The sequence below is a fragment of the Kogia breviceps genome, chromosome 1 (assembly GCF_026419965.1).
Source record: "Kogia breviceps isolate mKogBre1 chromosome 1, mKogBre1 haplotype 1, whole genome shotgun sequence".
Taxonomy (NCBI): Eukaryota; Metazoa; Chordata; class Mammalia; order Artiodactyla; family Physeteridae; genus Kogia; species Kogia breviceps.
In genome coordinates this window covers 12513132-12537050 of record NC_081310.1, presented here as the reverse complement: position 1 = coordinate 12537050, position 23919 = coordinate 12513132, and positions in this window count along the sequence as shown.

Here is a 23919-nt window from a genome sequence, read left to right as displayed (position 1 = left end):
CAAAATGGATTAAAGACTTAAATGTAAGACATGAAACTCCTAGAAGAAAACACTGGAATAAAACTCCTTGACATGGGTCTTGGTAATGATTTTTTTTCATTACGACACCTAAAGCATAAGAAACAAATAATATACAAACCAGTGGGACTACTTTAAACTAAAAAGCTTCTGCACAGCAAAAGAAACCAGCTACAAAGTGAAAAGACAGCTTAGGAAAGGAAAAAATATTTGCAAGACATTTATCAGATAAGGGGTTAACACCCAAAATATATAAAGAACTCAATACAATTCAATAGCAAAAACCAAATAACCCAATTTTAAAAATGGACAAAAGACCTGAATGAACATTTGTCCAAGGAAGATATCCAAAAGGCCAACAGGTACGTGCAAAGATGCTTCAACATCACTTGTCCTTAGGGAAATGCAAATTAAAATCACACTGAGATATCACCTCAAGCCTGTTAGAATGGCCATCATCAAAAAGACAAGAGATAACAATGGATGTGGAGAAAAAGGGAGCCCTTGTGCACTGTTGGTATGACTGTAAATTGGGATAACCCCTATGGAAAATAGTATGGAGGATCCTCAAAAAATTACACATGTATGTACCATATGATCCAGCAATTCCACTTTTGGGAATTTATCCAAAGAAAACAAAATCACTAACTTGAAAAAATATATGCACATCCATGTTCATTGTAGCATTATTTACAATAGCTAAAATATGGAAACAACCTAAGTGTCCATCTATGGATGAATGGATAAAGTAGTTGTGATGTATACATACAACGGAATGTTATTCAGCTGTAAAAAAAAAAAAAAATGAGTAAATCCTATCATTTGCAACAACATGGATGGACCTTGAAGACATTATGCTAAGTGAAGTAAATCAGACAGAGAAAAACAATACATATGATCTCATTTATATTTGGAATCTAAAAACAAAAACAAACCATCAAAACAACAACAAAAATCACCAAACTCATAGAAAAAGAGATCAATCTGACTTGTGGTTATCAGAGGCGGAGGGTGGGGAGAGGGGGCACTAGAGGAAGGTGGTCCAAAGTACAATTTCCTGTTATAATATAAATACTAGAGATGTAATGTACAACATGATGACTATAGCTAACACTGCTGTATGATATATAGGAAAGTTGAGAGTAAATTCTATAAGTTATCACAAGGTGATTCTTTTTCTTTTTCTTTTCTTTTTATTGTATCTACATGAGAAGATGGATGCTAACAAAACCTACTGTGGTAATCATTTCACAATGTATATTAATCAAACTATCATGCTAAAAGCCTTAAATTTATACAGTGATGTATGTCAATTATTTCTCAATAAAACTACAAACACAAAGAGTGTTAACACGTTTTTTTCAAGAAGATTCTACTTTTCACATATTATAATAGTGCTTGGGAATATATTGTATTTTACTAGTTCATAAGCAGATTTCTAGAATCAACTGTTTAATCTTTAGTACCATTTCAGAATAGAAGTCAATTTTTGACTAATTTTTATTTGCTTTTTCTTTTGTTAAAAAAGATTTTGTCAGCAAATGTGCTATCAATTTTTTTCTTTCTAAAGAATTATAAAAGTGTTGTTAGCAGACAGAATTTAAATTTTAAACACTGTTGATACCTAGGAAAAGTATGATTAGGGGAAAGGAAACAATAGTAGATTGTTTATCCTAGAGTTAATACAATATTGAATGTATTCGCCTTGATTTTTGAAAAATGTAATTTCTTTCCATTTTTCCTCCTGTCATTAATTGAAACAGCAGATTTCTCTTCACCAACAAACATAGTTTCCTATACACTTGTAACACAGCCTGTATTGCTGTTAAATCAAGCACAATTAATCACCAAGTATTATTTCTTTCATTTCCTTCTTGCCCTTGTATTCTCTCTCCAGTTATTTTTCCATCTAAATTAGTTGAGCATAAAGTTCTAAGTATGAACTTTATGAAACGCTAATGCTCAGCAAACAATTCAGTTTTATAAATAGAATAATATGCTTCAAGGATTCAATATTATAAATTATGATGAATATTTGAAAAACTCATTAGCAGGACACAAAATTAACACACAGTTTCATTGCCACTCCACGCAAAAATATTACTCGATTTTTAAAAATCATATATATCTATTCACTAGATAATTAATGTCATTTTGAAAAGGAGATATGAAAACCAGGGAACAGGAAAATGTTGCATATGTCCAAAGGAAATGAAGAATTTAAAAAACTGTATTGCCCAGAATATTCATATTTTTCCCAATATCTTAATTCAAAACTTTGCCTTTTTGTTCCTCAAGGAATTAAGGGTACCTGGAGCTAGCAAATATGTTATTATGTTGTTTTCTGTTAAAAAATAACTTTTTACAATAACATAAATATCACATGTTTGAAACTATTTAATTAGGACAGATTCCCCAGTCAGAGTTACCTGGTTAAAAAGAATATCTTTAAAGCTCATGATTGTTTTCCAGAACAACTGTGGCATTTTAAACTACTACCAATACTGTTTCAAGGTATCTGTTTCGTCAGCATTATCTTTTGTCATTAAAAACATGTCAAGGCTTCCCTGGTGGCGCAGTGGTTGAGAGTCTGCCTGCTGATGCAGGGGATACAGGTTCGTGCCCCGGTCCGGGAAGATCCCACATGCCGCAGAGCGGCTGGGCCCGTGAGCCATGGCCGCTGAGCCTGCGCGTGCGGACCCCGTGCTCTGTGGCGGGAGAGGCCACAACAGTGAGAGGCCCACGTACTGCAAAAAAAAAAAAAAAAAAAAAAAAAAAAAAACATGTCAAAAATTTATCCTTGTGAATTTGATAATAAAATATCTCAATATTTCTTCATAATGTATTTCTTTGAAAATACATCAAGCATTTTTGAGAATTATAATTCCTTATGTTTACTGAGATATTACTTTTAAAATATATTCTTTCTCTTAGTCTATTTTATTATTTTGTTATTGTGAGGGAAGCTTTATTATTATCACTTGTGAATTTTATAAGTCCTTAATGATATTCAAGAGAAAATGACATATGTCCTACATGATGAATGATTATGTAACATTTGTTGATAATATTTTACTGAATTTCCTATTTGACTTTCAGTTTTGTTTCAGACAAATATAGTTTTGATTGGCTTATCTTGACCTATAAATTGCTACTGTTTGTGCTCAAATTGTCCAACCTTCTTTTTGTCAAAGCATCCATAATTTTTTGGTTTAAAAAGTTCCCTAATTCACAATTTAATCAATTCCTAATCATTGTTTTTTGTTGTTTTTCCCAACGACTTGACTTTTAGTGTCAACTCACTAGTGTATTAAGATTTGTGGGATTTATATGTCCTTTTATACAGGGCAATAACATGAATCATGTAATTTTATTTTCACATAATTTAGTATCCCATATATGCCAAATGTTCAGACTAATATTAAAAATAGATTGTATGGTAATTCTGGAATTTTATTTCAATTATTTTAACATAAAACAGATGAGCACATCAGACTCCCTAATATAATGCTTATTTACATCGCTTTGTTATTACGTCCTCAATTAATAAGATTATTAAAATATAATGTTTGAAAGTTAGAAAAAATTATAGCATCTTTATTTTTTAATGTTTTGTATGTTATATAACCCAGAATTTTTATGGGATCCATCTAATCATTTAACTGAAAAAGATGTGTGCTGCCAGGAGCAAAACAACAGATTTCCTTTAGGAAATAGCTTTCCTTTGTAAAGCTAGACCTATGTCTCTGTGACCACAAGTCAAGGCTCTCTTTTCTATCTGACCCTATTTGACATCTATCAGTTATACCAAATGCCCGAATTAATTTTACTTGAAACTTTGGTCTATAAAATATTCTACCCATTTGCTGAGAATCTACTTTATGTCCCATCCCTAACTCTCTCAACAGGGTAGCTACAATTATTCTTATTTTACAGATGATAAAACTGGGACTAGAAAAATTAAGAAATTCAGCTAGTAGATAATAGTACCAGAGTCTCAGTCCAGATCTTTTCATCACATAAAATTTGACCACCTGCTCTCCCATGGATTTCATTATATCAATTGGATTAATATAAAAAGAGCCATCAAGCTGTTAACTATCAAGATATAGAAAGAAATTACCACCTTTACTGACCGTTAAGATTTTCAAAATTTTCTAACAATATGATTTAAAAATATTCCTTCAACCTTCTTAGATTTCTCTATTTCCTTTATAAATTATTATAAAAGGATTTCTCTGTGTTAAAGATACAATTGACATTATAGAGGGTTGGTGAGGAGGTGGAGTTAGCTATCTGAGACTTGTTAATCATGTATCAACCAACAATTCCCCCGTGTCCTGCAGCACTATTGATAAACAGAATGATTTATTAAGAACTAAGAATTCAACAGAAAAGAAAGAGTAATGCCTCTGTCTCTTTGTGGAATCAACATATATCTTACGTTATTGGTTAAATTAAAGTGCTAAGACAAACCAATCAAGTTGAATACATATTATTTAAATCTACTCTGGGTAATTATTATCATCGATTTCTTGAGCAAAAAATATATTGGTCAAATAAAAGTGTGCCTTTTTAGCAAATATCAAATGTGCAGGATAAGGAGACTTTAAAAGTCTACCGTTAACAGGCACATAGAGTTCATGGACTGTGGTCCCTACAATCCATCAGTTGTCACATAGCTGCTACCTAGTGAGAAAATCAATGCAAGTGCTTTCAAATACACAGCACTGCTTCATTGAGAACTGTAACCTCAATATGTCATCACACAGGTATTTAAACATCAGGTAAGATGTAGAAAAGCTTCAAGTGATTTTAAACTTGTAAAACCTGACAAAAGATTTATATATTTCACAGATTTGTTTTCTTCTAGCTCAGTATCAATGTCAGAATATATCAATCTATCAATCATTCTTCTTGTGAATAAACGGTGTGAATAAATTGTAGCAGGAATTTTACTACATGTTACATTGGTTAGTTATATGAATGCCCTGACTTAAAAGAAAATAGGAAAATGTATAATAACTTCCAGAGTACAGAGATAAGCTTCCTGTCCAGTACCTATTGTTGAGATATATGATTTTGAGTTTTAAAATTAAAGTCACCTTAAAACATTTCCCTTTATATAGTGTGATTTTCTGCATCGATACTCCCCAAAAGCAGTGATGTAAAAGTTATAGATGGGCCTAGAATGAATTTAAATTGAAGTTCGATTTATACAGTGTGGAGAAATTTTAGTTCGAAAATAATCTATTTTGGTTTAGTGTGCTAGGAATAAGGATTGTTGTATAAACCTCACACATGATTTCTAGTATAGTGAATGTAGCTGCTATTTGGAGAAAATGTTGGTCCTCTGATCATTAAATTGAAATGAAATTTATTTATTTCCATGCCTTTGGAGTTATGATATTATTTCATCAGAATTCATGGCTAGAACTAGAGAATTCTTTTGTTGTTAACTCAAAATGGATTCAAAATCAAGAGAATATGGATGCACAGGATACACAATAGTAACACAACACATGATTAAAATAATGGCAGCCATTATTTTTCATAGCATTATAATTTTCTAGGTGCTTTCACAGTGTATCTTAATCATGTCAACAATATTAATATGTGCACTACTGGTGAGTTTGGGAGGACTGTTAGAAGGCTATTCTTGGCAAATCCAATCAGTTCCCCTATTTAGACTACTTAACCTCCTGAACACGTTTTATTTCATTCTTACAGCTTAATGAACTGAAGGAATAGGTGGTATAATTTCTATTTCACAGACACAACAGTGGACTAACTAGAACACTGATCAGACTAAATGAACACAATTGGATATTTAGCAAAAGGATTACATAGAGAGTTTCTGATTCTCGTCCTGTTTTCATTTATTTTATTACACTGTCTACCAAGAAAATCCTAACTGGAAATTTTTGACTTATTCCTTTTCATAAGACACTTTTGTCTATATGCCTAATAAACATATAACATAGGCAAAATCGTTTGGAAGCATATCAGTGTATACACATATGTAAATTCTTGTAAGATAATACAATTGGGTTAATGACTGAACAAGATACTCACTTTAGACTATTAGAAATTTTGGAAGTACCTGGAAATTAGAGTCAGGATAAAACCAAAAAAAATAATAAAAACATGGTAATAGGTATTAGTATTATAGGCATTGTCAAAAGCTTTATATTTAGAACATTTTTTATTTTAAAGATACTAGAAATAAGACTTTTGAATGTTAAAAGGCAAATAACTTAGAATCTATGAATCCCACTTTATTTTCATAGAACACTTAACTATATTAAGGTTACCTTCTCTATAATGTTGGCATAATTATACTATAAAAGAAAACATTGTAGAAAATATAACAAAAAACTGGAAAGCTTTTAGACGGTGTTTAATATATAATATAATATATATAATATATAATATATATATAATATATAATGCCATTTTGTAAGTATCTATAATAAAAAGATAGAAAATCAAAAAGGATGTCATAAGTTTGACTATTTAGAACATTTATAATACTTTTTTATCTTAAAGTGATTTTCTTGTCTTTAAAAATGTATTACTTTTTTCTTTTAAAATTTAACTTTATGTTAGAAAATGTTTTATACATATTTTATAACTTTCCCAAATGTTTTGTTATGTTATAATTTTGATTATTACCATACTTCCTTTCCAATGTAACTAAAAATACAGAGGCAATTTTAACTTTTTAACTTTTTTTTAACTTTTTCCTATTAAAAAAAGTTAAATAAAATACCATCATATAAATTTGTTTTAGAATAAAACCTGCTGCTTATTACCCAAATAAGGTAAAATTTTAACAAATATATCTCTGAATAAGTTATCTTTATTTTATTTAATTTTAGATTATATAATTTTCTAACAATATTTATAATATAAAATGTCAACTACATGATGCTTAAAATTTAAAACTTTGCACTAGCTCTTAAAACATAATCCCCAAAGTAACCCATATCACTTCCACTAACATTTCATTGCCTATACAAGTCAGAGTTAAGATTGGACTTCCAGTTTCCAGTCCAAATGTAAAGAGTTTGGAAGTCATTGTTCTCATTCTCATAGCAAGAAAAAAGCTGAAAAACCAAAAGTCAACAACTCTTACTTTCATTAGATAACTACTTATCTAATGAATCACAGAAAAGCCACTGCCCTGAAAACTGGAAAGAAAAGTAGATACAGACATGGTAGCTTATCAAGGGCAGAAACAGGCACTAGAGCAAGCATTCGATGTAATAGTTTGTTGACTAATTGCTAGAGACTAGCGTGGACTAACATAAGGTATAAAAACTTCAGAAAGACAGTCGTAAGGATCTCATGCACTTTTGTAGTTTTCCCTCCAGGAGCCCCACGAGGTTTTCACTTTGAAGATCTGAGAAAAATCCCTTCCTGCTTACAACAGGGGTGGGGAAAAGTAACCATTTTGGAATATGCTCAGAGAATTCTGTTTTCCTTAACAAAGGCATGCCCATAAGGGAAACTGTTCTACCACTGTCTCCCGAAAGTGGGTTTTAGCAGAGCCTAAACAGTGTGGAGGAAGGGAAATACCCAACTCCATCCCTCTCTAGCCTTCCTGTCTTGCTTAAGTATAAAAAAAAAAAAAAAAAAAAAAAAAGGAAAAGACAGAACCACTTGTGAAGGTCACAGGTGAGGAGCATAGGCTTCCTCAAAGACTTAGATCTAACTTGATAAAAGGACTATAAACATTTCCCCTGCCCCCATATCTTACTACCACATCAACTTCTCTATCATAACTGAGAATTAAAGTTGAAAACAACTGCAAGACTCAGAACCTGTCTAAAAATGAATCTCAAGGGAAACCCAAGGGAACAGAGGAGACTAAAACAAAAGCAGCAGAAGAAATTTTAGCCTGTGACATTTACAGCGAGTACAAACAAACACAGCATAACTCCTAGCCAAATGAACATAAACCCCCACACCAAGAGCCTATTTACTGCAATTCTGAAAGTTAATATCATTGATTTTAAAAATTCATCATAAGAATAAAGTATATCATTAGGTTCTGTATCAAGTGTATGTGTGTGTTCGTATGTTTGTTTTTTGAACAATTAATATATGAGTAAATGCATGAATTAATAGAGTATTTAAGAAACTATAAAATTCTGATACTTTCTAACACATATACAACCTCCCCTATAGAGACAGTAATTTTCAATACTAATTTGTAGCAGTTTTAAGTGATTTACATTCTTCTGAATATGTCCTATTTAGTCATGCATTGTATATGACCTTACTGTATAGATTTTAAGGAGACTTCTTCTTAACCCAAGTAAATTAATAGCCAGATAATATTAATCTCTGCTATAGACTGAATGTGTTGCCCCAAAATTCACTTGTTGAAAACTAATCCCTAATGTGATGGTATCTGGAAGTTGGGCTTCAGGGAGGTGATTAAGTCATGAAGGTAAAGGTCTCATGAATGGGATTAGTGCCCTTAAAAAAGAGACCCCAGACTCTCACTTGTGAGAACACCGGAATCGCAACTAACTGCTGAACAATCATTGACAGGAAGACACTGGAACTCACCAGAAAAGATACCCCATATCCAAAGACAAAGGAAAAGCCACAGTGAGACAGTAGGAGGGGCACAATCACAATAAAATCAAATCCCGTAACTGCTGGGTGGGTGACTCACAAACTAGAGAACACTTATACAACTGAAGTCCACCCACTAGAGTGAAGGTTCGGAGCCACACATCAGGCTTCCCAACCTGGGGGTCTGGCAACGGGAGGAGGAATTCCTAGAGAATCAGACTTTGAAGGCTAGCAGAATTTCATTGCAGGACTTCGACAGGACTGGGGGAAACAGAGACTCCACTCTTGGAGGGCACACACAAAGTAGTGTGCATATCGGGACCCAGGGGAAGGAGCACTGACCCCAGGGGAGCCTGAACTGAACCTACCTGCTAGTGTTGGAGGGTCTCCTGCAGATGCAGGGGGTGGCTGTGGCTCACCATGGGGACAAGAACACTAGAAGTAGAAGTTCTGAGAAGTACTCCTTGGTGTGAACCCTCCAAGAGTCTGCCATTAGCCCCAACAAAGAGCAGGGTAGGCTCCAGTGTTGGGCCACCTCAGGCCAAACAACCAACAGGGAGGGAACCCAGCCCAACTGATCAGCAGACAAGTGGATTAAAGTTTTACTGAGCTCTGCCCAACAGAGCAACACCCAGCTTTACCCACCACCAGTCCCTCCCTCAGGAAGTTTGCACAAGCTTCTTAGATGGCCTGATCCACCAGAAGGAAGACAGCAGAAGCAAGAAGAACTACAATTCTGCAGCCTGTGGAACGAAACCACATTCACAGAAAGATAGACAAAATGAAAAGGCAGAGGACTATGTACCAGATGAAGGAACAAGATAAAACCCCAGAAAAACAATGAAATAAGGTGGAGCTAGGCAACCTTCCAGAAAAATAATTCAGAATAATGATAGTGAAGATATCCAGGACTTTGGAAAAAGAATGGAGGCAAGAATTCAGAAGATGCAAGAAATGTTTAACAAAGACCTAGAAGAATTAAAGAACAAACAAACAGAGATGAACAATATAATAACTGAAATGAAAAATACACTTGAAGGAATCAATAGCAGAATACCTGAGGCAGAACAACGGATAAGTAACCTGGAAGACAGAATGGTGGAATTCACTGCCACAGAACAGAATAAAGAAAAATGAATGAAAAGAAATGAAGACAGCCTAAGAGACCTGTGGGACAACATTAAATGCAATAACATTCGCATTGTATGGGTGCCAGAAAGAGAAGAGAGAGAGAAAGGACCCAAGAAAATATTTGAAGAGATTATAGTTGGAAACTTCCCTAACATGGGAAAGGAAATAGCCACCTGAGTCCAGGAAGTGCAGAGAGTCCCAGGCAGGATAAACCCTAGGAGAAACACGCCAAGACACATGTAATCAAATTGACAAAAATTAAAGACAAAGAAAATTATTGAAAGCAACAAGGGAAAAATGACAAAAAAATACAAGGGAACTTCCATAAAGTTAGCAGCTGATTTCTCAGCAGAAACTCTATAAGCCAGAAGGGAGTGACACAATATATTTAAAATGATGAATGTGAAGAACCTACAACCAAGACTACCCAGCAAGGATCTCATTCAGATTCCACAGAGAAACCAAAAGCTTTACAGACAAGCAAAAGCAAAAGAATTCAGCACCATCAAACCAGCTCTACAACAAATGCTAAATGAACTTCTCTAAGTGGGAAACACAAGAGAAGAGAAAGACCTACGAAAACAAACCCATAACAATTAAGAAAATGGTATTAGGAACATACATATAGATAATTACCTTAAACGTGAATGGATTAAATGCTCCAACCAAAAGACCCAGGCTTGCTGAATGGATACAAAAACAACACCTATATATATGCTGTCTACAAGAGACCCGCTTCAGACCTAGGGCCACATACAGACTAAAAGTGAGGGGATGGAAAAAGATATTCCATGCAAATGGAAATCAAGAGAAAGTTGGAGTAGCCATCCTCATATCAGATAAAATAGACTTTAAAATAAAGAATGTTACAAGAGACAAGGAAGGACACTACATGATGATCAAGGGATCAAGAACATGTAATAATTAAAAATATATATGCACCCAACATAGGAGCACCTCAATACATAAGGCAACTGCTAACCACTATAAAAGAGGAAATCGACAGTAACACAATAATACTTGGGGACTTTAACACCTCACTTACACCAATGGACAGATCATCCAGACAGAAAATTAAGGAAACACAAGCTTTAAATGACACAATAGACCAAATGGATTTAGTTGATATTTCTAGGGCATTCCATCCCAAAACAGGAGATTACACTTTCTTCTCAAGTGCACATGGGACCTTCTCCAGGATAGATCACATCTTGGGTCACAAATCAAGCCTTGGTAAATTTAAGAAAATTGAAATCATATCAAGCATCTTTTCTGACCACAATGCTATGAGATTAGAAGTCAATTACAGGGGAAAAAAATGTAAAAAACACAAACATGTGGAGGCTAAACAATACATTGCTAAGTAACCAAGAGATCACTGAAGAAATCAAAAAGGAAATAAAAAAATACCTAGAGACAAAATACAATGAAAACATGACGACCCAAAAGCTATGGAATGCAGCAAAAGCAGTTGTAAGATGGAAGTTTATAGCAATATAACCCTACCTCAAGAAACAAGAAAAATATCAAATAAACAATCTAACCTTACACCTAAAGGAACTAGAGAAAGAAGAACAAACAAAACCCAAAATTAGTAGAAGGACAGAAATCATAAAGATCAGAGCAGAAATAAGTGGGAAAAAAATGAAGGAAACAATAGGAAAGATCAGTAGAACTAAAAGCTGGTACTATGAGAAGATAAAGAAAATTGATAAACTTTCAACCAGACTAATCAAGAAAAAGAGGGAGAGGACTCAAATCAATAAAATTAGAAATGAAAAAGCATACTACGGACACCACAGAAATACAAAGCATCCTAAGAGACTACTACAAGCAACTCTATGCCAATTAAATGGACAACCTGGAAGAAATGGACAAATTCTTAGAAAGGTATAACCTTCCAAGACTGAACCAGGAAGAAATAGAAAATATGAACAGACCAATCACAAGTAATGAAATTGAAAATGTGAGTAAAAATCTTCAAACAACAGAAGTCCAGGACCAGTTGGCTTCACGGGTGAATTCTATCAAACATTTAGAGAAGAGCTAACACCCTTCCCTTCTCAAACTCTTCCAAAAAAATTGCAGAGGAAGGAACACTCCCAAACTCATTCTATGAGGCCACCATCACCCTGATACCAAAACCAGACAAAGATACTACAGAAAAAGGAAAATTATGACCAATATCACTGATGAATATAGACACAAAAATCCTCAACAAAATACTAGCAAACAGAATCCAACAACACATTAAAAACATCATACACCATTATCAAGTGGTTTTGTCCCAGGGATTGCAAGGAATCTTCAATATATGCAAATCAATCAATGTGATACACCATATTAACAAAAAGGATAAAAACCATATGATCATCTCAGTAGATGTAGAAAAAGCTTTTGACAAAATTCAATATCCATGTATGATAAAAACTCTCCAGAAAATGGGCATAAAGGGAACCTACCCAACATAATAAAGCCATATACGGCAAATGCACAGCAAACATGATTCTCGATGGTGTAAAACTGAAAGCATTTCCTCTAAGATCAGGAACAAGACAAAGATGTCCACTCTTGCCACTATTATTCAACATACTTTTGGAAATCCTAGCCATGGCAATCACAGAAGAAAAAGAAATAAAAGAATACAAATTGGAAAAGAAGAAGTAAAACTTTCACTGTTTGCAGATGACATGATACTATACATAGAGTATCCTAAAGATGCCACCAGAAAACTAGTAGAGCTAATCAATGAATCTGGTAAAGTTGCAAGTTACAAAATTAATGCACAGAAATCTCTTGCATTCCTATACACTAACAACAAAAGATCAGAAAGAGAAATTAAGGAAACAATCCCCTTCACCACTGCAACAAAAAGAATAGAATTCCTAGGAATAAACCTTCTAATGAGGTAAAAGACCTGTACTCATAAAACTATAAGACAGTGATGAAAAAAATCAAAGATGATACAAACAGATGGAGAGGTATACCATGTTCCTGGATTGGAAGAATCAATAGTGTGAAAACGACTATACTACCCAAAGCAATGTACAGGTTCAATGCAATCCTTATCAAATTACCGGTGGCATTTTTTTAAGGAACTACAAAAAAAAATCTTAAGATTTGTATGGAGGCACAAAAGACCTTGAATAGCCAAAGCACTATTGAGGGGGAAAAATGCAGTTGGAGGAATCAGCCTCCTTGACTTCAGGCTATACTACAAAGCTACAGTGATCAAGACAATATGGTACTGGCACAAAACAGAAATATGGATCAATGGAATAGGATAGAAAGCCCAGAGATAAACCCACGACCTATGATCAACTAATCTATGACAAAGGAGGCAAGGACATACAATGGAGAAATGACAGTCTCTTCAATAAGTGGTACTGGGAAAACTGGACAGCTACATGTAAAAGAATGAAATTAGAACACTCCTTAAAACCATACACCAATATAAACTCAAAATGGATTAAAGACCTAAATGTAAGCCTGGACACTATAAAACTCTTAGAGGAAAACATAGGAAGATCACTCTTTGACATAAATCATAGCAAGATCTTTTTTGATCCACCTTCTAGAGAAATGGAAATAAAAACAAAAAGAAACAAATGGGACCTAATGAAGTTTAAAAGCTTTTGCACAGCAAAGGAAATTACAAAGAAGATGAAAAGACAACCATCAGAATGGGAGAAAGTATTTGCAAATGAATCAATGGACAAAAGATTAATCTCCAAAATATATAAACAGCTCATGCAGATCTATATTAAAAAAACAAACAACCCAATCCAAAAATGGGCAGAACACCTAAATAGACATTTCTCCAAAGAAGACATACAGATGGCCAAGAAGCACATGAAAATCTGCTGAACATCACTAATTATTAGAGAAATCAAATCAAAACTACAATGAGGTATCACCTCACACAGGTTAGAATGGGCATCATCAGAAAATCTACAAACAACAAATGCTGGAGAGGGTGTGGAAAAAAGGGAACACTCTTGCACTGTTGGTGGGAATGTAAATTGATACAGCCACTATGGAGATCAGTATGGAGGTTCCTTAAAAAAATAAAAATAAAATTACCATATGTCCCAGCAATCCCACTACTGTGCATATACCCAGAGAATACCATCATTCAAAAAGACACATGCACCTCAGTTTTCATTGCAGTACTATTGACAGGAGCCAAGCCATGGACGTAACCTAAATGCCCACTGACAGATGAATGGATAAAGAAGAGGTGATACATATATACAATGGAATATTACTCAGCCATAAAAAGGAACAAAATTGGGTCATTTGTAGAGATGTGGATGGATCTAGAGACTGTCATACAGAGTGAAGTAAGTCATAAAGAGAAAAGTGAATATTGTATATTATCTCATATATGTGGAATCTAGAAAAATGGTATAGATGAACCAGTTTGCAAGGCAGAAATAGAGACACAGATGTAGAGAACAAATGTATAGGCACCAGGGGAGGAAAGTGGCTGGCAGGGGGTGGTGGTGGTGTGATGAATTTGGAGATTGGGATTGACATATATGCACTAATATGTATAAACTAGATCACTAATAAGAACCTGCTATATAATAAATAAATAAAATTCAAAAAATAAATAAAATCTATGCAGTTTAGGGATAAACTCAATGTTTGCACAATAAAAAAATCTAATAAAGTTATACACCTACAATTATAATAAGTATATAAAAAGACCCCAGAGAGCTCCCTTGTTCCTTCTGCCATATAAGGGCACCTCAACAAGACAGCCATTTTTGAAACAGGATACAGGTCCTCAGCAGACACTAAATCTATGCACAACTTTATCTTGCACTTCTAATCTCCAGAACTGTGAGATATAAATGTTTGTTGTTTAAGCCAACCAGTCTAAGGAGTTTTGTTTTAGCAACCCAAATAGACTAAAGCAGAAATTGGTCCTGAGAAGTGGGATATTGCTGTAACAAATACCTAAAAATGTGGAAGCAGATTTGGAACTGGGTTGTGGGTAGAGGCTGGAAGAGTTTTGAGGTGATGCTAGAAAAAGCCTACATTGCCATGAAGAGACCTTTAAAGGTAATTCTGGAGGAGAAAGCCTCAATTTCTTAGAGAATATTTATGTAACCCTGAACACAATATTGGTAGAAATAAGAACAGTAAAGTCTTTCTGATGAGGTCTCAGATGGAAATGAGGAATGTGCTGTTGGAAACTGAAAGCAAGCCCATCCTTTTTATAAACTGGCAAAGAACTTGGTTGAGTTCTGTTGTGTTTTACTTTTGTGGAAGGTAGAACTTGCAAGCAATGAAATTGGCTATTTAGTTGAAGCTATTTCTAAGCAAGGTGTTGAAGATCTGGGCTTGACTCCTCCTGACTGTTCATAGTAAAATGCAAGAAGGGAAAAATGACTTAAAAGACAGAGTAATTAAGAAAAAGGAAGCAGAATGTAAAAATTTGGAAAATTTTCAGCTTATCCATATTGGGAAAAATGGAAACACTAAGAATGTGGCCAAGTGGCCATTTGATGAGGAAATCTGTATGGGTCAGCCGATGACCCCAAAGGCAATTCAGAGATGATCAGGGCTGCCACCCGAGTCAGAGGCCCAGAGTGTAAGCACTTGCAAGGCAGAGAAATGTCAAAGGAGGAGTGGCTTCTGGGGCCCATAGATGCACACTGCTCACACATCACCAGGTGTCACCTCACATCGCAGCTCCATTCACCCTCTAGCACCTCTCCTCTGCTGTCCCAGATGTGGTTTCGGTAGGCTCCAGTGCAATGCAGGCCAGGTGGCCTCCCCTCCCAAGTGCACAGGAAGTAACAGCCTCCTCTGGGCACCATCTCCATGGATGAGCATAGTGCAGGAGCCAAGGTGGGGTATGTCTGCCTCTGCCTAGATTTCAAAGGATGGGGCCATTGACAGACTGTAGGGACCCAGGAGGAGAGCCACTTGGTAGTGCTGTCCCACAGAGTCTTGGAAGTGACTTGTCAAACCAGTGGGCCTTGAAGGCAGAGCATCCAGCCAAAGAGGATCACTCTTGAGATTTAAGATTTATTGTTGTATGTCCCATTAAGTTTGGAAGTTAACCTGGGACCTACCACTTCTCTCTTTTGGAATGGAAATGTCTATCATATGCCTGTCCCTCAGTAGTATGTTGGGAGCACATAACTTGTTTGGTTTTACAGATTCACAGCTGGACAGCAGTATGCCTTAGGATGAATCATACCTTGAGTCTTACCCATATCTGAGTTTGATCAAACTTTAGGCTTTAGACTTTTGAGTTAATGCTGGAATGAGTTAAGACTTTCAGGACTGTTGGGATGAAATGCATATTTTTTGCATGCGAAAAGGACATGAATTTTGGGGAGCTAGGGCAGAATTCTAGAGACAGAATGTTTGTATCCTCCCCTATATTCATATGTTGAAGCCTAATAATGTGATGGTATTTGGAAATGGGCCCTTGGGAGGTGATCAGATCAGGAGGGTGGAGATCTCATGAATGAGATTAGTGCCCTTACAAAGGAGGCCCCAGAAAGCACACTTGCTCCTTCTGCCATTTGAAAACATAGTGAAAAGATGGCCATTTGTGAATCTGGAGGTGGCCCCTCACCAGACACTGAATCTGCCTGTGCCTTAATCTTGGATTTCCAGCCCCTGGAACCATAGGATATAAATTGTTGTTTAAGCCACCCAGTCTGATATTTTTATTATAGCAGCCTGAATGAACTAAGACAGTATCCTGTTACTCATTCCTCCCCACAATTCACTTAAAAGCAACACAGAATAGCAGTGCTTCCTCCTTCCCCACCAGCATCCCAAGCATAACTCATACTACCACTAAAGGAAAAAAGAAAAGATAAGAATAAAAATAAGTTAATAGCATATAAAATTAAGTAGATAAAATATGGCAATTAAACCATAACCAAATTGATATTTAACTTTTAGTCAACTCAAGTTAATTTAGGTCAATTTAGCTCTCCACTTTTTCCTTCAGAGTGCTTGCTCTGTTTCTTTCCTACTTTTTCTCTCTTTGTTTCTGACTGTCTCTGCCTTTCTCCCTCTGAATTTACTCCTCTCTCCTGCCCTCTTTCTTCTTTATTTACCAAAAAATAATGATAAGAAACTATGTATTTCAAAATCCTTTCCTGCAGTTTTATTCTGCAAGTCTATACCAAACTGTTATTGTTTCTATAGGTGGATAGCTTTACTTATTTAGGTGTTTGGACAGAAACATAGTTAGGAAATAGATATTCTGCAGTGAAGGGAGTAATGAGGAATATGTTTTATCTAGAAAAAAATTTCATCAAATACCCAGACTAGGAAATTTAATGATAAATTTATAATCTCTGAGTTATATTGAAGAAAACTCATTTGAGAATTATCAGAATTACCTTTTGACCACTAAAAGTTAGAAAAAAGTTGTAAATCATAACAGTCAGCGTTATTGGATCTCTAAGAAATTGCATTAAATCAAGGTTACATATATTAAACATAAAGCATATCCATAACTTATTTATTATAAACCATACATTTCTATTCGTTCACGTCACTAAAATATAGATGAGACAGTGAAATGAATTAGTTATGAATCACTGCCTATAGTTATTGATTTTTCCGTGATATTTTTTTCCTTCAAATTCTGGAGAAAATATCCTTCAATTTCAGGTTAGTCTTGCTGTTATATTCTGTGAATATATATTTGCATTATTAGGTGTTCTAGTCTATTAGATGCTTTATATACTCTGAACACCTATTCTAACTTTTAACTCCAAAGGCCTATTTTTTCTTTTTTTAACTATAGCTTATCAGTTTAAAAATCAAGTATCCTGGTACCTGAACACTAACATCTTCTGGTCATTAAGAAATCTCAACAAGCTGAGAAGATAAGACCAAAGGGAAGGTAACTCTAAAAATCACATGATGTTATTGATCTCACCTTTGGTGGTGGTGTATGATTCTGGCCATAATTGCTTAGTTTCAGAGCAACTGTTCCACTTAAAAATCTTGAAAAACTGTATATATCTTATGTATGAAGGCAATGGAAATCTACAAAGACAGTGAAAATCAGGGGGCCTGCAATCTTGGATTGGAGGACAGTGCAGAGTTATTATCTGCATGTTGGGGACCACTTTTCCCTTTGAGATGATTACTGATTCAAAAAGTGAAAGCAGTAACTATAGGTGCAGAAACTGAGCAGAGATTTCTGTAGTCTTATGAGACTTTGAGGACCCACTTGAAACGAAAACTTTGTAAATTTTCCAAGCTATTGATTGGGTCTTTGAGGTCCACAAGGAATGAAAGGTGAAGCATAGATTACTCAGTCACAAAAGACTAAAATCTGACTTGGCATCATCTTAGTCTCCAACTGGGAAAAGTGATACGACACTGTTACTGTGAAGAGAATAGCTGCCCACCCCTAGGAACCATAAATCTTCTCTAAAGGAAAATGACAACCAGAGCCTCAAATTCTCTTTTATAAACGAAGCCCATAATTCAGTAAAAAAACAAGTTTTAGAAGAACACAATACTTTTTTTTTTTGAAGTATAGCTGATTTACAATATTGTGTTAGTTTCAGGTATACAGTAAAGTGATTCAGTTTTTATATATATATATTTTTTTTTTCAGATTATTTTCCAACTCTTTTAAAAGATGAAAAATTCCAAATATGAAATGATAGGAGTTATTTTAAAAAGGAGTTTTCAGACATAAACTTTAAAATGACTACAACAAATAAATCTAAGGATAGATGAGACAACAAAGAAAATAGAAATTACAAAGGAGAAGCAAGCAAGAATTCTTAAAAATCCTAATATTTTTGAGTGCAATAGATTGAACAGCAAGTAAGAGATAATGAACTGAAAATAGTTGTAAGATATTTAGAATGAAAAATAGAGAGGCAATTGGATGGAAAATACATAAGAGATCACATGGGTTATATAGAACAAAATGAAAAGACTAACCAGAATGTAAATACCATTGTACAAGAGAAGAGTTAAAGTAGGATAGAATCAATCTTTGGAGAGATTATGAGGAAGAAATTTTGAAATGGGTATAAGAAATAAACTCATATATTAAGCAGAATACACGTGTACATGTAAACAATGCCACACTTAACTTCATAAAAGAAAAACTGCTGAAAACTAGGATATGAGTAGGTTTAAGTCTTCCGTATTCGTCTTTTACATGTGTCCCATCTAATTTTTCTATCTTTGTTTCTTCATTGCTGCCCTTCTTTTGTATTAATTATATTTTTCATTTTTGAACATGTATTTTAGGGTTTTGTTTTTAGGTTTTACAATAAGCATTCTTGCTTTATTACAGAATTCCATGAGCTCATTTTATACCATTTTATCTGTGAAATAGAAGTCTTATGAGTCTATTTCCATTGACCCTAGCTTATTATCTTTACTACTGTTGACTTTATTTACTCTTTTATGTGTTATCTAGTGTATCATGCAGTTGCTTTAGTGGCAACTACAAAGTGAGGTATTTGTCAATACTTCTCACTCTGTAATAATTAAGTAAATCCCCAATGGGGAATAATAGATATATATTCCAAGAAGAAAGGAGTCTGTTTCTACAAGACATTAGTTTGGCTAACTTAAAAATGGAAAAAAAAATTTCATAGAAAACTCTGAATAGTTTTATTATTTTTGATAAGCAGTCAATTTTATTTTAAAGAAGTTCAAAAATGAGAAAAACATATTATACATTATGACATATGTGCTACTCCTCATTCTCTTTATTCCTTTGTGTTCCTTTCTTTTTTTTTTAAACACCTTTATTGGAGTATAATTGCTTTACAATGGTGTGTTAGTTTCTGCTGTATCATAAAGTGAATCAGCTTTATGTATACATACATCCCCATATCCCCTCCCTCTTGCATCTCCCTCCCACCCTTCCTATCCCACCCCTCTAGGTGGACACAAAGCACCGAGATGATCTCCCTGTGCTATGCGGCTGCTTCCAACTAGCGGTCTGTTTTACGTTTGGTTGTGTATATATGTCAATGCCACTCTCTCACTTCGTCCCAGTTTACCCTTCCCCCTCCTTGGGACCTCAAGTCCATTCTCTACATCTACGTCTTTATTCCTGTACTGCCCCTAGGTTCTTCAGAACCTTTTTGTTTTTTTAGACTCCATATATATGTGTTAGCATATGGTATTTGTTTTTCTCTTTCTGACTTACTTCACTCTGTATGACAAACTCTAGGTCCATCTACCTCATTACAAGTAACTAGATTTCATTTCTTTTTATGGCTGAGTAATATTCCATTGTATATATGTGCCACTTCTTCTATATCCATTCATCTGTTGATGGACACTTAGTTTGCTTCCATGTCCTGGCTATTGTAAATAGAGCTGCAATGAACATTGTGGTACATGACTCTTTTTGAATTATGGTTTTCTTGGGCTATATGCCCAGTAGTGGGATTGCTGGGTTATATGGTAGTTCTATTTTTAGTTTTTTAAGGAACCTCTATACTCTTCTTCATAGTAGCTGTATCAATTTACATTCCCACCAACAATGCAAGAGGGTTCCCTTTTCTCCACACCCTCTCGAGCATTTATTGTTTGTAGATTTTTTGATTATGGCCTTTCTGAGTGGTGTGAGGTGATACCTCATTGTAGTTTTGATTTGCATTTCTCTAGTGATAAGTGATGTTGAGCATCCTTTGATGTGTTCATTGGCAAACTGTATATCTTCTTTGGAGAAATGTCTATTTAGATCTTCTGTCCATTTGTTGATTGGGTTGTTTGTTTCTTTGATACTGAGCTGCATGAGCTGCTTGTAAATTTTGGAGATTAATCCTTTGTCAGTTGCTCCATTTGCAAATATTTTCTCCCATTCTGAGGGTTGTCTTTCCATCTTGTTTATGGTTTCTTTTGCTGTGCAAAAGCTTTTATGTTTCATTAGGTCCCATTTGTTTGTTTTTATTTCCATTTCTCCAGGAGGTGGGTCAAAAAGGACCTTGCTGTGATTTATGTCATAGAGTGTTCTGCCTATGTTTTCCTCTAAGAGTTTTATAGTGTCTGCCCTTACATTTAGGTCTTTAATCCATTTTGAGATTATTATTGTGTATGGTGTTAGGAAGTGTTCTAATTTCATTATTTTACATGTAGCTGTCCAGTTTTCCCAGCACCACTTATTGAAGAGGCTGTCCTTTCTCCATTGTATATTCTCACCTCCTTTATCAAAGATAAGGTGACCATATGTGCGTGAATTTATCTCTGGGCTTTCTATCCTGTTCCATTGATTTATATTTCTGTTTTTGTGCCAGTACCATACTGTCTTGATTACTGTAGCTTTGTAGTATAGTCTGAAGTCAGGGAGCCTGATTACTCCAGCTCCTTTTTTCTTTCTCAAGATTGCTTTGGCTATTCGGGGTCTTTTGTGTTTCCATACAAATTGTGAAATTGTTCTAGTTCTGTGAAAAATGCCATTGGTAGTTAGATAGGGATTGCATTGAATCTGTAGATTGCTTTGGGTAGTATAGTCACTTTCACAGTGTTGATTCTTCCAATCCAAGGACATGGCATTTCACTCCATCTGTTTGTATCATCTTTAATTTCTTTCATCAGTGTCTTATAGTTTTCTGCATATAGGTCTTTTGTCTCCTTGGTAGGTTTATTCCTTGGTATTTTATTCTTTTGGTTGCAATGATGAATGGGGGTGTTTCCTTAATTTCTCTTTCAGATTTTTCATCATTAGTGTATAGGAATGCAAGAGATTTCTGGGCATTTATTTTGTATCCTACTACTTTACCAAATTCATTGATTAGCTCTAGCAGTTTTCTGGTAGCATCTTTAGGATTCTCTATCTATATATAATATCATGTCATCTCCATACAGTGACAGTTTTACTTCTTCTTTTCCAACTTCGATTCCTTTTATTTCTTTTTCTTCTCTGATTGCTGTGGCTAGAACTTCCAAAACTACGTTGAATAAGAGTGGTGAGAGTGTGCAACCTTGTCTTGTTCCTGATCTTAGTGGAAATGGTTTCAGTTGTTCACCATTGAGAATGATGTTGGTTGTGGGTTTGTCATCTATGGCCTTTATTATGTTGAGGTAAGTTCCCTCTATTCCTACTTTCTGGAGGGTTTTTTCATAAATGGGTGTTGAATTTTTTGGAAATATTTTTCTGCATCTATTGAGATAATCATATGGTTTTTCTCCTTTAATTTGTTAATATGGTGTATCACATTGATTGATTTGCATATATTGAAGAATCCTTGCATTCCTGGGATAAACTCTACTTGGTCATGGTGTATGATCCTTTTAATGTGTTGGATTCTGTTTGCTAGTATTTTCTGGAGGATTTTTGAATCTGTTCATCAGTGATATTTTAGTTTTCTTTTTTTGTGACATCTTTGTCTGGTTTTGGTATGAGGGTGATAGTGGCCTCGTAGAATGAGTTTAGGAGTGTTCTCGCCTCTGCTATATGTGGAAGAGTTTGAGAAGAATAGGTGTTAGCTTTTCGCTAAATGTTTGATAGAATTCGCCTGTGAAGCCATCTGGTCCTGGGCTTTTGTCTGTTGCAACATTTTTAATCACAGTTTCAATTTCAGTGCTTGTGATTAATCTGTTTATATTTTCTATTTCTTCCTGGTTCAGTCTCAGAAGGTTGTGCTTTTCTAAGAATTTGTCCATTTCTTCCAGGTTGTCCATTGTTTTGGCATATAGTTGCTTGTAGTAATCTCTCATGATCCTTTGTATTTCTGCAGTGTTACTTCTTTTTCATTTCTAATTCTGTTGATATGAGTCTTTTGCCTTTTTTTCTTGATGAGTCTGACTAATGGTTTATCAATTTCGTTTACCTTCTCAAAGTACCAGCGTTTAGTTTTATTGATCTTTGCTATTGTTTCAATCATTTATTTTTCATTTGTTTCTGATCTGATCTTTATGATTTCTATCCTTCTGCTAACTTTGGGTTTTTTGTTGGTTCTTCTTTCTCTAATTGCTTTAGGTGTAAGGGTAGGTTTTTTATGTGAGATATTTCTTGTTTCTTGAAGTAGGATTGTATTGCTATAAAATTCCCTCTTAGAACTGCTTTTGTTGCATCCCATAGGTTTTGGTTTGTCCTGTTTTATTTTTTCTTTTTTTTTTTTTTTTTTTGTGGTACGTGGGCCTCTCACTGTTGTGGCCTCTCCTGTTATGGAGCACAGGCTCTGGACGTGCAGGCTCAGTGGCCATGGCTCATGGGCCTAGCTGCTCCACGGCATGTGGGATCCTCCCAGACCGGGGCACAAACCCGTGACCCCTGAATCGGCAGGCAGACTCTCAACCATTGTGCCACCAGGGAAGCCCCTGTCGTGTTTTCTTTATCATTTGATTCTAGGTATTTTTTTGATGTCCTCTGATTTCTTCAGTGATCTCTTTGATATTAAGTAGTGTATTGTTTAGCCTCCATGCACTTGTATTTTTTACAGATTTGTTCCTATAATTTATATCCAGTCTCATAGCATTGTGGCCGGAAAAGATACTTGATACAATTTCAATTTTCTTAAATTTACCAAGGCTTGATTTGTGACCCAAGATATGATCTATCCTGGAGAATGTTCCATGAGCACTTGAGAATAATGTGTATTCTGTTGTTTATGGATGGAATGTCCTAGAAATATCAATTAAGTCCATCTTGTTTAATGTATCATTTAAAACTTTTGTTTCCATATTTATATTCATTTTGGATGATCTGTCCATTGGTGAAAGTGGGGTGTTAAAGTCCCCTACTATGATTGTGTTACTGTTGATTTCCCCTTCTATGACTGTTAGTATTTGCCTTATATATTGAGGTGCTCCTATGTGGGGTGCATACATATTTCAATTGTTATATCTTCTTCTTGGATCGATCCCTTGATCATTATGTAGTGTCCTTCTTTGTCTTTTGTTATAGTCTTTATTTTAAAATCTATTTTGTCTGACATGAGAATTGCTACTCCAGCTTTCTTTTGATTTCCATTTGCGTGGAATATAGTTTTCCATCCCCTCACTTTCAGTCTGTATGTGTCCCTAGCTCTGAAGTGGGTCTCTTGTAGACAGCATATATATCGATGTTGTTTTTGTATCGATTTAGCCAGTCTATGTCTTTTGGTTGGAGCATTTAATCCATTTACATTTAAGGTAGTTATCAATATGTATGTTCCCATTACCATTTTCTTAATTGTTTTGGGTTTGTTATTGTAGGTCTTT